The sequence below is a fragment of the Microtus pennsylvanicus genome, chromosome 11 (assembly GCF_037038515.1).
Source record: "Microtus pennsylvanicus isolate mMicPen1 chromosome 11, mMicPen1.hap1, whole genome shotgun sequence".
Classification (NCBI taxonomy): Eukaryota; Metazoa; Chordata; class Mammalia; order Rodentia; family Cricetidae; genus Microtus; species Microtus pennsylvanicus.
In genome coordinates, this window is record NC_134589.1 from 47,240,200 (window position 1) to 47,255,496 (window position 15,297).

Below are 15,297 nucleotides of genomic sequence, written 5' to 3' on the forward strand. Positions count from 1 at the left end.
TCATGTCAAAAATAGTACTACCCCCAAATCAATATAGTCTCCTACCGTCTCTCTCCAAAATCAGTATATTCTCATTCATTTCCCCCTTCCTTCAAGTTCTATTAATTTTGTTCCTACACAGACTTATGCCTAGTAAAATAAAAATTAGATCCCAAGCAAAATATGACCACATGTTTAACACAGAGTTAAGTGAATGACAGTAAATTGGATGCCTTTGTATGTTGTCTGGGTGCTCAATATAGAGTTTAGTTTCAAATTTGGAAAACTAAGACGAGAACGGAAAGTAAAGATAAGGTCATCGGGTCATACAGCACCGTAAACACAGAGTGCAGGTGACATCAATGGGCAAATGCAGCGGAACTGGGGAAGGTGGGGACGTGGCACTGGGTTTAAGGGGGTCTTGCTGCCTGCACTGCAATGTCAGTCACAGCCATGCAGGCTCTTCTGCGGTACTTCTATATATTTTAAAAGCGATTTTTACTTATTTTTTAATTCATAGATGCTCTCTTCTCTATTTGCATTGTGAGCATTCAAAGAGACAAAATTCTCCTCCACTCACTCAAATAAACCTCGAGTGCCTTCCCAGCTTCTCTGTGCACAAGTCTGCAATTTCCTTTTATTTCTTGAAATGATATATATAGAAGAGCTTGTCGCATTAATCCAAACCAACCCCTAATTCTGTAATGTGAACACCCAGCTACATCTTCCACTGAATATTTAATCAGCCTTGGCAATACTTCCCACATACAAATATGTCTTCCCACCGTTTCACCATTACAGAGTAGAATGGACATTTAGCAGTGAGTTGCTTGTGGCAAATGCTGGCCTAAGTGTACCATGCACGTGACTCTCACTGAGTTCGAGAGTCTGTGAGGAGTTCACGCTGTTCAGCACAGGAAACAGACTGAGTGAAAACTAGCGACTGTGCCAAAGTCAGAAGCCTGAGAAATTCACTTTCTCTGTTGAATGTTCTTCTGCCTTTTCTACTTTATTGAACATATAACATTGCTAACATATAAACTTCTTGAACACATTTCTGTCTACATTTGTTTGCTTTAGTTATTATTACTATTTTGTTATTTAGTTATTTTTGTGTAGTGTGCTTCTTCAATGTATGTGTAGCACACACATTGGTGGAGGTCAGCTTCCCTTTGCTTGTCCTGTTCCACTTTTACATTGTCTCTTTTCCTGCTCATCTGACTTCTTTTTTACTTAGATTTCTTTATGCTTTTATTCAGCTTTGTGTTGTTTTACTTGACAAAGTTTATCTGCTGTATTAATCATCCCAAAGAATGGACATTTAGTTTAACTGGTATCAACTCTATTGTTTATTGACTTTCAACTCAATCCATGCTCTTCACACTCACATTTATTAATTTCTACATCTTTTTTTCAATAATTTTGTGTTTCTTTTCTAGGTTACTCCTTAAGGCTTATGTTTCATCTTGACTTCCAGAAAGTGTGTCTTATATCATAATAATTGTTGATGGGACTTGACATCTCATCTGTTAGTATTAACAATCTGTGGTTGTCCTTGGAGAATGGAGTTGATGACCCCCTCAGATCTCAGGAGTCCTATAGCTCTACTGCACTGCAGCCTTAGATGTTACAACAGGGTCTCTTGGCTTAAAAGCTTCTAGAAATTAAGGCTCTAAACTCCTACTACTGTTTGAGCTCCACCAGTTTGTGTAAGGACCTTTTATATCTTCATGCCTTAGGGTGGTCAAGAACATTCACATTTGTGCATGGAGTACTTTAGATACTAGTGCCTAACCTATTGCTTCCATGATGTTACTCTTCTAAAAACCTCCCTATGTCCAGGGTACCACTGAACATATAGAGGGGACTTGCCATCCCCTTTCAATATCCTAACTTTTTTGAATGTTTTCTTTTTCTTATCCAGAGTATTTTTATTTTTGCCATTTTTCTAATTAAAATATGATTACATCATTTCCTTTCTCCCTCTCTTATTTCAACTCCCCCATATCTCCTATATGCTCTCTCTCAAATTTATGGCCTCTTTTTATTTATTACTGTTACATACATATGCACATAAATATATAAATACAACCTGCTGAGTCCATTTAGTGTTGTTGTGTGTATATGATTTGAGGTATGGTTACTTGTTATTGAATGACCAATTAGAAAACATCTCCTTGGGGAAGACTAATGGCTTTCCACACAGGTATTTTACTTATTTTTATTGAAATTATACTTTATACAATGTATTCTGATCATGGTTTCCCTTCTCCAACTTGTCTCAAATCCTCCTTACTCGCCCACAACCACACCCTTTCTTCCTTTATCATTAGAAAAACAATAGGCATCTAGAAACAAGGTAGAATGAAATAAAAACTAGAACAGGACAAAACAAATTTAAAAAGCCAAAGAAAAGGCACAAAACCACATACAAAGACTCATAGACACACAAATTTGTACACAGAGAAATCCCACAAAAAGACAGAAACCATGATATATAGGCAAAAAGTCTGTGAGGTAAAAAACAAAATAAAAATTAAAAACCTCAAAAAATATCCATTGAGTTTATTTTCTGTTGACCATTTACTGCTGGTTATGAGTCCTGCCCTTAAGCCACACAGCTATTTTAGATGTATATCTGTCAAAGCTTACCTTCTGTACTAGGAGAGAAATACAGTGGCATCTGCAAATGATAGACCACAGAAAGAAATTTGAGATGATCACTTAGCACATGCACAGGTAGTTTCCTTAAGTACTTGAAGATAGCGACAGCTGGTTTGCCAGTGATTGGCAGAGGATAATTATTCCTAAGCCGAATTTCAAGTGGACCAGAAATAGAGTTAAAGAAACTAAGACTTGCCCTCCCTTCCTTGGTGGCAGAGCGCCTCCCTGCTCTGCCTGCTTGGGCGCTGGGTCCTAACCCAAAGCGTAGGGCAAAGGGGAGCTCGGGGGCTTCTTTGTCCCCAGAGCCCGCCTGCAGCAAGCAGGGTGGGCCCTTTGTCTGCAAGTGAACCAAGCAGCAAGGAGTTTCGATCAGGACACCTAGTGAGACATCATTGTGGTGAGTGAGTGCTGCGGCACCCGGGAACAGCCCGCCTACACTTCCTGATCAACCTACAGGGCTACACTGCCCAGTACCTCCTCTCTCTTCCTATCCCATCCAGCTTACATCCAGATCCCCCTACTCCCTGTCTCCCTCCATCCCTCCCTTCTTGGGGCAGAGCACCTCCCTGCTCAGCCTGCCTGGGCGCTGGGACTGAACCCGAAGGTGAGTGCAAAGGGGAAGGTGGTAGCTCCTTTGTCTCCATAACCTGCCTGCAGCAAGCAGGGTGGGCCCTTTGTTTGCGAGCTAACCAAGCAGCAAGGAGATCCGAACTGGACTCCAGGAGAAACATCACGGGGGAGTGACATCACTGGGAAGGTACATCAGTTGGCAAGAAGACCTGATCCTGTAAAAGAAGATCCATAGGAGAATATTGGGAGGAAGAGATGGGGAGACGCCAATGCAAGAATTCACCCAACAATCTGAAAAACAACACGAAACCACCAGAAGCCAGCGACCTCACAACAGGAGGACATGAACACCTTAATCAAGAAGAAGGAGAAAAAACTGACTTCATGACAGGGATTGACACCCTTAAACAGCATATAAAAAATGCCCTTATAGAAATGGAGGAGAAGTATAACAGAAAGTTCGAGGAATTGAGTAAATCAGTGAATGATACCCTAGGAAAGCAAGGAAAAACAATCAAGCAGATAATGGAAACAGTTCATGATTTGAAAAATGAAATGGAGGCAAAGAAGAAAACACAAACAGAGGGCCGGCTGGACATGGAAAATCTAGGTAAACGAATAGAGACTACAGAAACAAGCATAACCAGCAGAATACAAGAGATAGAAGAAAGAATCTCTGAGTCTGAGGATAACATAGAGAAAATAAATGCACTGATCAAAGAAAACAGCAAGTCCAACAAACTCTCATCACAAAACATTCAGGAAATATGGGACACAATAAAAAGACCAAACCTAAGAATAATTGGAGTAGAAGAAGGAGAAGAAGTGCAGCTCAACGGTCCAGAAAATATACTTAACAAAATTATAGAAGAAAACTTTCCCAACCTGAAGAAGGATGTACCTATGAAGGTTCAAGAGGCATACAGAACCCCAAATAGGCTGGATCAAAAAAAAACATCCCTTCGCCATATAATAATCCAAACACAAAATATACAGAATAAAGAAAGAATATTAAGAGCCGCAAAGGAAAAAGGCCAACTTACTTATAAAGGTAAACCTATCAGACTTACACCTGACTTCTCTATGGAAACCATGAAAGCCAGAAGGTCCTAGATAGATGTACTGCAAAAACTAAGAGACCATGGATGCAAGCCCAGACTACTATATCCAGCCAAGCTTTCATTCACCAAAAATGGAGAAAACAAAATTTTCCAGGATAAAAACAAATTTAAGCAATACGTAGCCACAAATCCAGCCTTACAGAAAATAATAGAAGGAAAATCACTAACCAAGGAGTCCAACAAAGACCTCAATAACTCAGACATCTAGAGACCATTCACCAGCGCAACTCAAAGAAGGGAAACACACAAACCCTACTACTAAAAAAGTGACCGGAGTTAACAACCACTGGTCATTAATATCACTTAATGTCAATGGGCTCAACTCACCTATAAAAAGGCACAGGCTAAGAGACTGGATACGAAAACAGGATCCAACATTCTGCTGTCTACAAGAAACACACTTCAACCACAAAGACAGGCACCTACTCAGAGTAAAGGGCTGGGAAAAGGCTTATCAAGCAAATGGACCTAAGAAACAAGCAGGTGTGGCCATACTAATTTCTAACAAAGTTGACTTCAAACTTAAATCAATCAGAAGAGATGGAGAGGGACATTTTATACTCATAACAGGAAAAATTAATCAGGAAGAAGTCTCAATCCTGAATATCTATGCCCCTAATATAAAAGCACCCATGTATGTAAAAGAAACATTGCTAAAATTCAAGGCAGCCATCAAACCGCACACACTAATAGTAGGAGACTTCAACACTCCTCTCTCACCAATGGACAGGTCAATCAGACAGAAACCTAACAGAGAAATTAGAGAATTGATGGAGGTAATGAAGCAAATGGACTTAACAGACATCTATAGAATATTCCACCCAAAGAGGAAAGAATATACCTTTTTCTCTGCAGCTCATGGAACCTTCTCGAAAATTGACCACATACTCGGTAACAAAGCTAACTTACACAGCTACAAAAAAATATTACTAACCACCTGTGTCTTATCAGACCACCATGGATTAAAGTTAGAATTCAACAGCAATGCTACCCCCAGAAAGCCTACAAACTCATGGAAACTGAACAGTCAACTACTGAACCATACCTGGATTAAGGAAGAAATAAAGAAAGAAATTAAAGTCTTCCTTGAATTCAATGAAAATAAGGAAACAACATACTCGAACTTATGGGACACTATGAAAGCAGTCCTAAGAGGAAAGTTCATAGCACTAAGTGCCCACTTAAAGAAAACAGAGAAAGCACATATTGAAGACTTAACAGCCCACCTGAAAGCTCTAGAAAAAAAAGAAGCAGACTCACCTAGGAGGAGTAGAAGACTGGAAATAATCAAACTGAGGGCTGAAATCAACAAAATAGAAACACAGAAAACAATCCAAAGAATCAATGAATCAAGAAGCTGGTTTCTGGAGAAAATCAACAAGATTGACAAACCCCTATCCAAACTAGTCAAACGGCAGAGAGAAAATTTGCAAATTAATAAGATCAGAAATGAAAAGGGGGACATAACCACAAACACAGAGGAAATTCAGAGAGTCATTAGATCTTACTACAAAAGCTTATATGCCACTAAACTGGAAAATGTAAAAGAAATGGATGCTTTTTTAGATAAATACGATTTACCAAAATTAAATCAGGACCAGGTGAACAATCTAAACAGACCTGTCAGTCGCGAAGAACTAGAAGCTGTTATCAAAAACCTCCCTACCAAAAAAAGCCCAGGGCCAGATGGTTTCAATGCGGAATTCTACCAGAACTTCCAAGAAGACCTAATACCTATACTCCTCAATGTATTCAACAATATAGAAACAGAAGGGTCATTGCCAAATTCCTTTTATGAAGCTACAGTTACTCTGATACCAAAACCACACAAAGACTCAACCAGGAAAGAGAATTACAGGCCGATCTCACTCATGAATATCGACGCAAAAATCCTCAACAAAATACTGGCAAACCGAATCCAAGAACACATCCGAAAAATTATCCATTATGATCAAGTAGGCTTCATTCCTGAGATGCAGGGCTGGTTCAACATACGAAAATCTATCAATGTAATCCATCATATAAATAAACTGAAAGAAAAAAACCATATGATCATTTCATTAGATGCTGAAAAAGCATTTGACAAAATTCAACATCCATTTATGTTAAAAGTCTTGGAGAGATTAGGGATACAAGGGTCATACCTAAATATAATAAAAGCTATATACAGCAAGCCGACAGCTAACATCAAATTAAACGGAGAGAAACTCAAAGCCATCCCACTTAACTCAGGAACACGACAAGGCTGCCCACTTTTGCCATACCTCTTCAATATAGTGCTGGAAGTTCTAGCAATAGCAATAAGACAGCATAATGGGATCAAGGGGATTCGAATTGGAAGGGAAGAAGTTAAACTTTCGTTATTCGCAGATGATATGATAGTGTACATAAGCGACCCCCAAAATTCCACCAAAGAACTTTTACAGCTGATAAACAGCTTTAGTAATGTGGCAGGATATAAGATCAACTCCAAAAAATCAGTCGCCCTCCTATACTCAAAGGGTATGGAAGCAGAGAGGGAAATCAGAGAAGCTTCTCCATTCACGATAGCCACAAACAGCATAAAGTATCTTGGGGAAAATCTAACCAAGGAAGTGAAAGATCTATTTGACAAGAACTTTAAGGCATTGAAGAAAGAAATTGAAGAGGATACCATAAAATGGATGGACATCCCTTGCTCTTGGATTGGGAGGATCAACATAGTAAAAATGGCAATTCTACCAAAGGCAATTTATAGATTCAATGCAATCACCATCAAGATCCCATCAAAATTCTTCACAGATCTGGAGAGGACAATAATCAACTTTATATGGAAAAACAAAAAACCCAGGATAGCCAAAACAATCCTATACAATAAAGGATCTTCTGGAGGCATTACCATCCCTGACTTCAAACTCTATTACAGAGCTACAGTAATGAAAACAGGGTGGTACTGGCATAAAAACAGAGAAATCGACCAATGGATTCGTATAGAAGACCCGGACTTTATCCCACAAACCTATGAACACCTCATTTTCGATAAAGGAGCTAAAAGTATACATTGGAAGAAAGAAAGCATCTTCAACAAATGGTGCTGGCACAACTGGATGTCAACCTGTAGAAGAATGAAAATAGACCCATATCTATCACCGTACACAAAACTCAAGTCCAAATGGATTAAAGACCTCAATATCAGCCCGAAAACACTGAATATGAGAGAAGAGAAAGTGGGAAATACCCTACAACAGATGGGCACAGGCGATCGCTTCTTAGGTATAACCCCAGAAGCACAGACATTAAGGGCAACATTGAATAAATGGGACCTACTAAAACTGAGAAGCTTCTGTAAAGCAAAGGACACTGTCACTAAGACACAAAGGGAACCTACTGACTGGGAGAAGATCTTCACCAACCCCGCAACAGACAAAGGTCTGATCTCCAAAATATATAGAGAACTCAAGAAACTAGACTTTAAAATGCTAATTAACCCAATTAAAAAATGGGGCGCTGAACTGAACAGAGAATTCTCAACAGAAGAAGTTCAAATGGCCAAAAGACACTTAAGGTCATGCTCAACCTCCTTAGCGATCAGGGAAATGCAAATCAAAACAACTTTGAGATATCATCTTACACCTGTAAGATTGGCTAAAGTCAAAAACACCAAGGATAGCCTTTGCTGGAGAGGCTGTGGAGGAAGGGGTACCCTCATCCATTGCTGGTGGGAATGCAATCTTGTGCAACCACTGTGGAAGTCAGTGTTTCGGTTTCTCAGGATATTCGGGATCAACCTACCCCTGGACCCAGCAATACCACTCTTGGGAATTTACCCAAGAGATGCTCTATCACATGTCAAAAGCATTTGTTCAACTATGTTCATAGCAGTATTATTTGTAATAGCCAGAACCTGGAAACAACCTAGATGCCCTTCAATGGAAGAATGGATGAAGAAAGTATGGAATATATACACACTAGAGTACTACGCTGTGGTAAAAAACAATGACTTCTCGAATTTTGCATGCAAATGGATGGAAATAGAAAACACTATCCTGAGTGAGGTATCCCAGACCCAAAAAGATGAACATGAGATGTACTCACTCATAATTGGTTTCTAGCCATAAATAGGGTTCACGGAGTCTTCAATAGGCGAATCTAAAGAAGCTAAGTAAGAAGGTGAACCCAAGGAAAAACATATAGTTATCCTCTTGGATAAGGGAAGTAGACAAAATTGCCGGGGAGAAAAGTGGGATCTTGGGGGTGGGGTGGGATGGGGGTTAGGGGAGATGGGGAGAGAAAAGGTAGAAGGGAAGGAGGGGGGACTTGGGGAAACAGGAGGATCGGGATAAAGGAAGGTTGGATAGGGGAGCACGGAACCACAATTCTTAGTTAAGGGACCCACTTTAGGGTGGGCAGGAGACTTGACCCTAGAGGGGCTCCCAGGTGCCCAAGCTGAGGTCCCCAGTTAGTTCCCTGGGCAGCTGAGGATAGGGAACCTAAAATGACCCTACCCTAGAGCAATACTGACGAATATATTGCATATCATCCTAGAACTTGCATCTGGCGATGGATGGAGATAGAGACAGAGACCCACACTGGAGCACTGGACTGAGCTCCCAAGGTCCCAATGAGGAGCAGAAGGAGTGAGAACATGAGCAAAGATGTCGGGACCACGAGGAGTGCACCCACCCACTGAGACAGTGGAGATGATCTACTGGGAGCTCACCAAGTCCAGCTGGACTGTTACCAAAAAAGCATGGGATAAAACTGGACTCTCGGAACATGGCGAACAATGAGGGCTGATGAGACGCCAAGGACAATGGCACGGGGTTTTGATCCTACGCAATGTGCTGGCTTGGTGGGAGCCTAGCCAGTCTGGATGTTCACCTTCCTAGATATGGATGGAGGGGGGAGGACCTAGGACTTACCACAGGGCAGGGAACCCTGACAGCTCTTTGGACTGGAATGGGAGGGGGAGAGGAGTGGGGGGAAGGGGAGAGGGGTGGGAGGAGGGGGAGAAGAGTGGGAGGAGGGGGAGAAGAGTGGGAGGAGGGGGAGGGAAACGGGAGGTTGGTGGGAGGAGGTGGAAATTTGTTTTTTTTTCTTTTCTTTATTCTCCTTTTATCAATAAAAAAATTAAAAAAAAAGAAACTAAGACTTCACACAGAGTGTGAAAATGACTATACAATATTTTAATAGAAAACTCCTTTTCAAGGACTACTAGAAAAAAATGCATTGGAAAATATGAGCAACTTCTTTCTCTACCCCAAATTTAAAATCTTAAGTAAGAGAAAAGTAGACAACTAACCAATGGAGGAAAATGCCGTCAATCAGATAAAATGACAATATCCCTAAGAGGAAAAAGGGAAGAAAGCAACGTAAGACAAAGATGTTGCTCAAAGAACACATGAAAGGAAATGTAACTGATAAATATAAAAAGGGTTTTCTTCACCAAAACAGTAGTTCAATTTAAAAACAGTAAAATCTTATATTTTACGTAGGAGAGCAATAAACATCTGAAAGCAAAATTCAAACATTGGGGATGCTAAAGAAGCATCAATCTTCCCATTTTCTTTGGGGAGATTAGAGTAGAAGAATGTCTCCAGCAATTTGGCAATTTCCACTCAATTATAAAATGATGATATAATTTGAGCTAATATAGTTATTTCTGAGAATGTATCCATAGGAAAATAGGACAACATTGCAAATTATTTGGATTAAGATGTAAAATTGAGGCAGTATTATTTAAATCAAGAATAAACGTAAAACAATCCAATGTCCATCAAAAGCAATTGAAATACATTATTCTAAAAGTGTTACAAGTCCTGTCAGGAGGTTGAGGCAGATGAATCACTGCAAATCTAAACCCAGCCTGAGCAACATGGAGAGATCCTGCCTCAAAACAAAATAGAAAATATAAAAGCAATACAAGTCCTTATGTGAAATGTTGAGTCCACAGTACATTTTAAATGAAAACAATTAAACAACTGTTCAGGTCACTTGTTTATTATATCCACTGCTAGGCTGTACAAAGACAATATATAGAATAACAAATTTTAACTGCTTTGATAGAGAAGAGTCCAGAACCACAGGAGATCTTCACATTTGTTAGTTAGATGCCTTCAAGTAGCTGTCTACTAGTTTAGTAGTCAGTGAGTTTTTGAGAATAGTAAATAAAGTCAACATTGGCATTATTGGAAGATTTCTTTCAAAGGTAGTCTTTTAGGTATATTTTATAAAACATGAAAGATGCATTCAATTCAAGAAATCATCTTGAATAAACACACAAAGCCTTGTTCATTTTAGGAATTAGCAATCACCTATCTTCAGGATGTTTATACCTGGTTTAAAAAAGAGAAATAAAGGGGAGCATCACATTATTTTAACATATAAGGGAGGAAGAACTTACCTAGGGATGAGAAATAGATTCTAGACATATCACTAGTTCCATTTCTTTAGACTATACCCGGGGCCACTCTTTTACTACCTGTAAATTAACCAACATATAATAGGACTGAATAACTCATCCCAGATTGCACAACTTTCATTCAAATGAGGAATTAACATACAATATGTAGACATCATCAATAGAAGTAGCTCATCATTAACTGAGAAATAATTGGTGCTGTGATTTCCAAGCAATGATAATTTTATAATATGACCATGAAATAAGTTCTTAATCAACACAAGGAAGAAGGTATGAAGAAAATTTAAGGAAGAAAAATGACTCCACAGAACATATTTTTTAGATCAAGTGCACATTAAGTTGGAAATAGTCCTCATTGAATAGATACTTTTCTTAGAAGTGAAGTACTAAGGTGGCTGAGGAGTTGGGGATGTTTTCGTGAAATTGGAAACTACTGTATATTCTTTGAGCACTACACGCCAATGTTAGTGCTTACACAGACTTAAATGGTAATCAAGGAGCACCCTGGGTGTGTCAGGTCTTAGGTTATGCCACACATGAAGTATAGCGGTAAATTCAAGATTCATGATGGATTCTAGCTACTGGAACTTGAGGAAGCCTCTTCACATGTCACTATTTGAAATAAATTGTGCCTACTATTTGAGAACATATTTTTAATCATTAGAGTCATTGTCTCAGAGAAAAGTTAGTCATCTGCTTTGGAAACACCCTTCTTAAATCCCCCTTTGTATCCTGATTTCTGAAGCTATATATGAAGGGGTTCAGCATAGGGTCACCACTGTGTATATCACAGTCATGACAGTCTCCTTCACAGTGGAGTTATCAGTTGAAGGACATAAGTAGAGACAAATGATTGTCCCATAGAAGAGAGACACCACAGAGAGGTGAGAACCACAGGTGGAGAAGGCCTTTCGTATGCTTCTAGAAGAGGGGACCTTGAGGGTGGAGGACACTATTCGTACATAGGATAAAAATATCAAAAGGAATGGAAGGATAATGACAAGACCTCCCATGATAAATATCACCGTTTCATTGACTTGAATACCAGAGCAGGCTAACTTCAGAAGAGCAGACGTATCACAGGAAAAGTGAGGGATCACATGGTCCTCACAGAAAGAAAGCCGAGCCATGAGTAGTGTGTGTGACAAAGAGACGACTGGTCAGTAGCCAAGATAGTGCCACCAGGCAGAGACACAACTTGGGGCTCATGATGCTAGCATAGTGCAGGGGAAAGCAGATGGCCACATAATGGTCATAGGCCATGACCACAAGGAGGAAGCTCTTGAGGCCTCAAAGAGTAGGAAAAAGTACATTTGTGTCAGGCAGGCAGCATAAGGGATGGATGGGTCCTGGCTCTCCATGTTCTGCAGCAGTTTGGGAATGGTGACAGAGGAAGAGCAGAGGTCAGAGAAGGACAAATTACTGAGAAACAAGTACATGGGTGTGTGGAGGTGGGAGTCCAGTTGAATAAGGACAATGATGAGGAGGTTCCCCAGGACGGTGGTGAGATACATGGCCAGGGACAGGACATAGAACATGTCTTGCTGGAGGGTTTTGATGGGCAAGCCCAGGAGGAGGAACTCTGAGACAACAGTTTGATTTCTTCTTCCCATGTTGACTTCTTAACCTTTTCAAACTTAAGAATTATTTGAATGAATATACAAATATGTAAACAATGCAGAACTTTTAGGAAGACATTCCAAAAACTAGACTTAACATCTGTGTATCATACAAGATTACTTCATTAGTCATTACTTTTTATTCCAAGTACCTAATAAATTGTAAACTCAACAATACTGACTTCTATAAGAATGTTTTTCTGAAAGTATATTTGTTATCCCAGCTATCTGGAAAACCAAAGCAGGAGGATCTGAAGTACAAGGCCTGCTTGAACCACATGATGAGCTTGGGGCCAGCCTCGCAACTTAATCAGACCCATCTCAATCTAAAATTAAAAAGGGCTGGGGCTTACTTAGAATTTCCAGTACTGTGATAAAACACCATGACCAAAAGCAACTCAGGGAGGAAAGGATTTACTTCATTTACACTTACACATTACAGGTCATTAACAGAGGAAGTCAGAGCAGGAGTTAAGCAGGGCGGGAACCTGGAGGAAAAACTGATGCAGAAGCCATGGAAGAATTTTGCTTACTGGATCGTTCCATTGGCTTTCTTAGAGTAGCAAAGACCACCACTCACAATGAGCTGTGCATGTCTACATCAGTCATCAATAAAAAAAAATGCCCACAGGCTTGCCTAGAGGTCAGTCTGGTGGAGACAATTTCTTTTTTTTTTTTATTGAGAAAAGGAAAAAAAAGTATCCGCCTCCTCCCAGCCTCCCATTTCCCTCCCCCTCCTCCCACCTTTCTCCCCCTCCCCCAAACTCCTCTCCCCCTCCCTCTCCAGTCCATAGAGCAGTCAGGGTTCCCTGCCCTGTGGAAAGTCCAAGGTCCGCCCCCCTCCGTCCATGTGTAGGAAGGTGAACAACCAAACTGGCTAGGCTCCCACAAAACCAGCACATTACGTAGGATCAAAACCCAGTGCCATTGTCCTTTGCGTCTCATCAGCCCTCATTGTTCACCATGCTCAGAGAGTCCAGTTTTATCCCATGCTTTTTCAGTCACAGTCCAGCTGGCCTTGGTGAACTCCCACTAGATCAGCCCCATTGTCTCAGTGGGTGGGTGCGCCCCTCGTGGTCCCGACTTCCTTGCTCCTCTTCTCCATGGAGACAATTTCTTAATTGAGGTTCCTTCCTCCCAAATGGCTCTAACCGCTGTTAAGTTGGCATAAACTACCAGCACAGGCTGTGAGTGTAGTTCAGCAATAGAACACTTGCTTAGCATGTGCAATGTACTGTTAAATCTTTGGCCCTGGTTTAAAAACAAGTTTTATAATTGTGCCATGAGTGGATTTGGATGAGCAAATAGGTACAAATAATAAATCAGAGAACATTTTATCATTCTTATCGCTCTGGAGTGATTTCACGGTGATGGTGGTGGTAAAAATGTTGCCCATGGTACTGTTCTTAAGTCTAGAGCAACAACTGTCAAAGCTTGCTGCTTCCCAATGCCAGGATATGCATGTGAAGCACTCGCCCTCTTTACTTTTCACAGCAATCTCATGACATAGATTCTGTTACTCAATATTTTTAAGATAATAAGCAGACATTTAAAATCATTTGGCAATTCACCCAAGACCTCATACATATTAAACAACAGTCCTGGGTGTTACATTCAGATAATCGTACTTCAGTGCCTTGTGTTCAGCTAGGACAATGTCTGAGAATGATACACATGGCAGGTTGGTATATGCTATCTGGAGAAAACCTTACAGATGAGAATAGAGAAAAACGAGTCGGGGAAGCAGAGGACATGTTCCTTGTTTTCATTCACACATCTGATGGGTAAGGGAAGCTGCATAGGGAATACCCAGCAGCACAGCCAGTTCCACTTGTTCAGAGAACACAAGTGCAAACAATGAGCCCCTTTGGTAAAAGAGCCCAAAAGAACTAGACACAATGGAGTATACAATACTAATAAGCCAATTTGAGGATCAAGGAATCAAACACAATCCCTGCATTGTCTGAATGTGTGAACATGTAGAGAATAACCATGAGACATTAACCCTTTGAGGATGATTCTTTCCTCTCTCTCTTTACCTCCCGCTACTGACTGAGGTAGGCAATCATCTCTGTATTCACTGCTTCAGGATACAGACAAGGCTAAAAAACAGAATCTGTAAATTTCCTTAGTTCTGACTTCCCAAACCTCAAAAACCAGAATAAGTGAAAAATTTACTGGTAGATAAAAAAACAAAAGAACCACAAAAATTTCTGGGCAAAAGTAGAAGATGAAAAGAAGCATCTTTCCAGGAACCAGGAAAGATTCCCTAAAACAAGAGAGCAGAGTGAGGGTGAGTCAATGGTTTGTGCGTGGATCCCCTCGTGGGGGGAGCTGGCAATATTAATAGAAGACATGAAGATTAAATACAAGCTTATTAAGATGGGGAATAAAACCTTTCAAAACTGCCATATTTAATAAGTCACAAATCTGGCAGATTTGATAAATTGACTTTTGTCAATGGATAAACGTAAGTAACTAATATGTATTAGAGAAGGCAATCAGTGTTGGATGTATGTCCCTCATTGTGTCGTGTCTCAAGTAGCCAATGGCTGCCACTCACTTTCCTTTCTAATAAATCAGAGCTGGCATGAAATCAATTGAAGGGAATAATTGATAAAAGTCCTTAGGTTGCTGGGAGTGGTGGCACATGTCTTTAATCCTACTATTCAGGAGGCAGAGGTAAGTGAATCTTACCTCTGTGAATTCAAGGCTAGCCTGGTGTGTACAAAGCGAGTTTCAAGAGATCAGGGCTGTTACAGAGAGAAATCCAGTCTCAAAACCACAAACAAACAAATAAACAAACCCTAGCAATTCCTAGGTCAACAGTAAGTGTGTGAAAACATCAATATTATTATTCATTGGGGAAATTGAAATCATTGGAAGATACTACTACATCTCATCAAAAGAGCTAGAGAAGCCGGGCGATGGTGGCGCACGCCTT

At 40.3% G+C, this 15,297-nt stretch overlaps 1 pseudogene; it reads right to left on the reverse strand.

Moving 5' to 3' along the window:
- Positions 1-11,400: 11,400 nt before the first annotated feature.
- LOC142831586 (olfactory receptor 1E5-like) lies at positions 11,401-12,347 on the reverse strand (annotated as a pseudogene).
- Between the last annotated feature and the right edge of the window lie 2,950 nt (positions 12,348-15,297).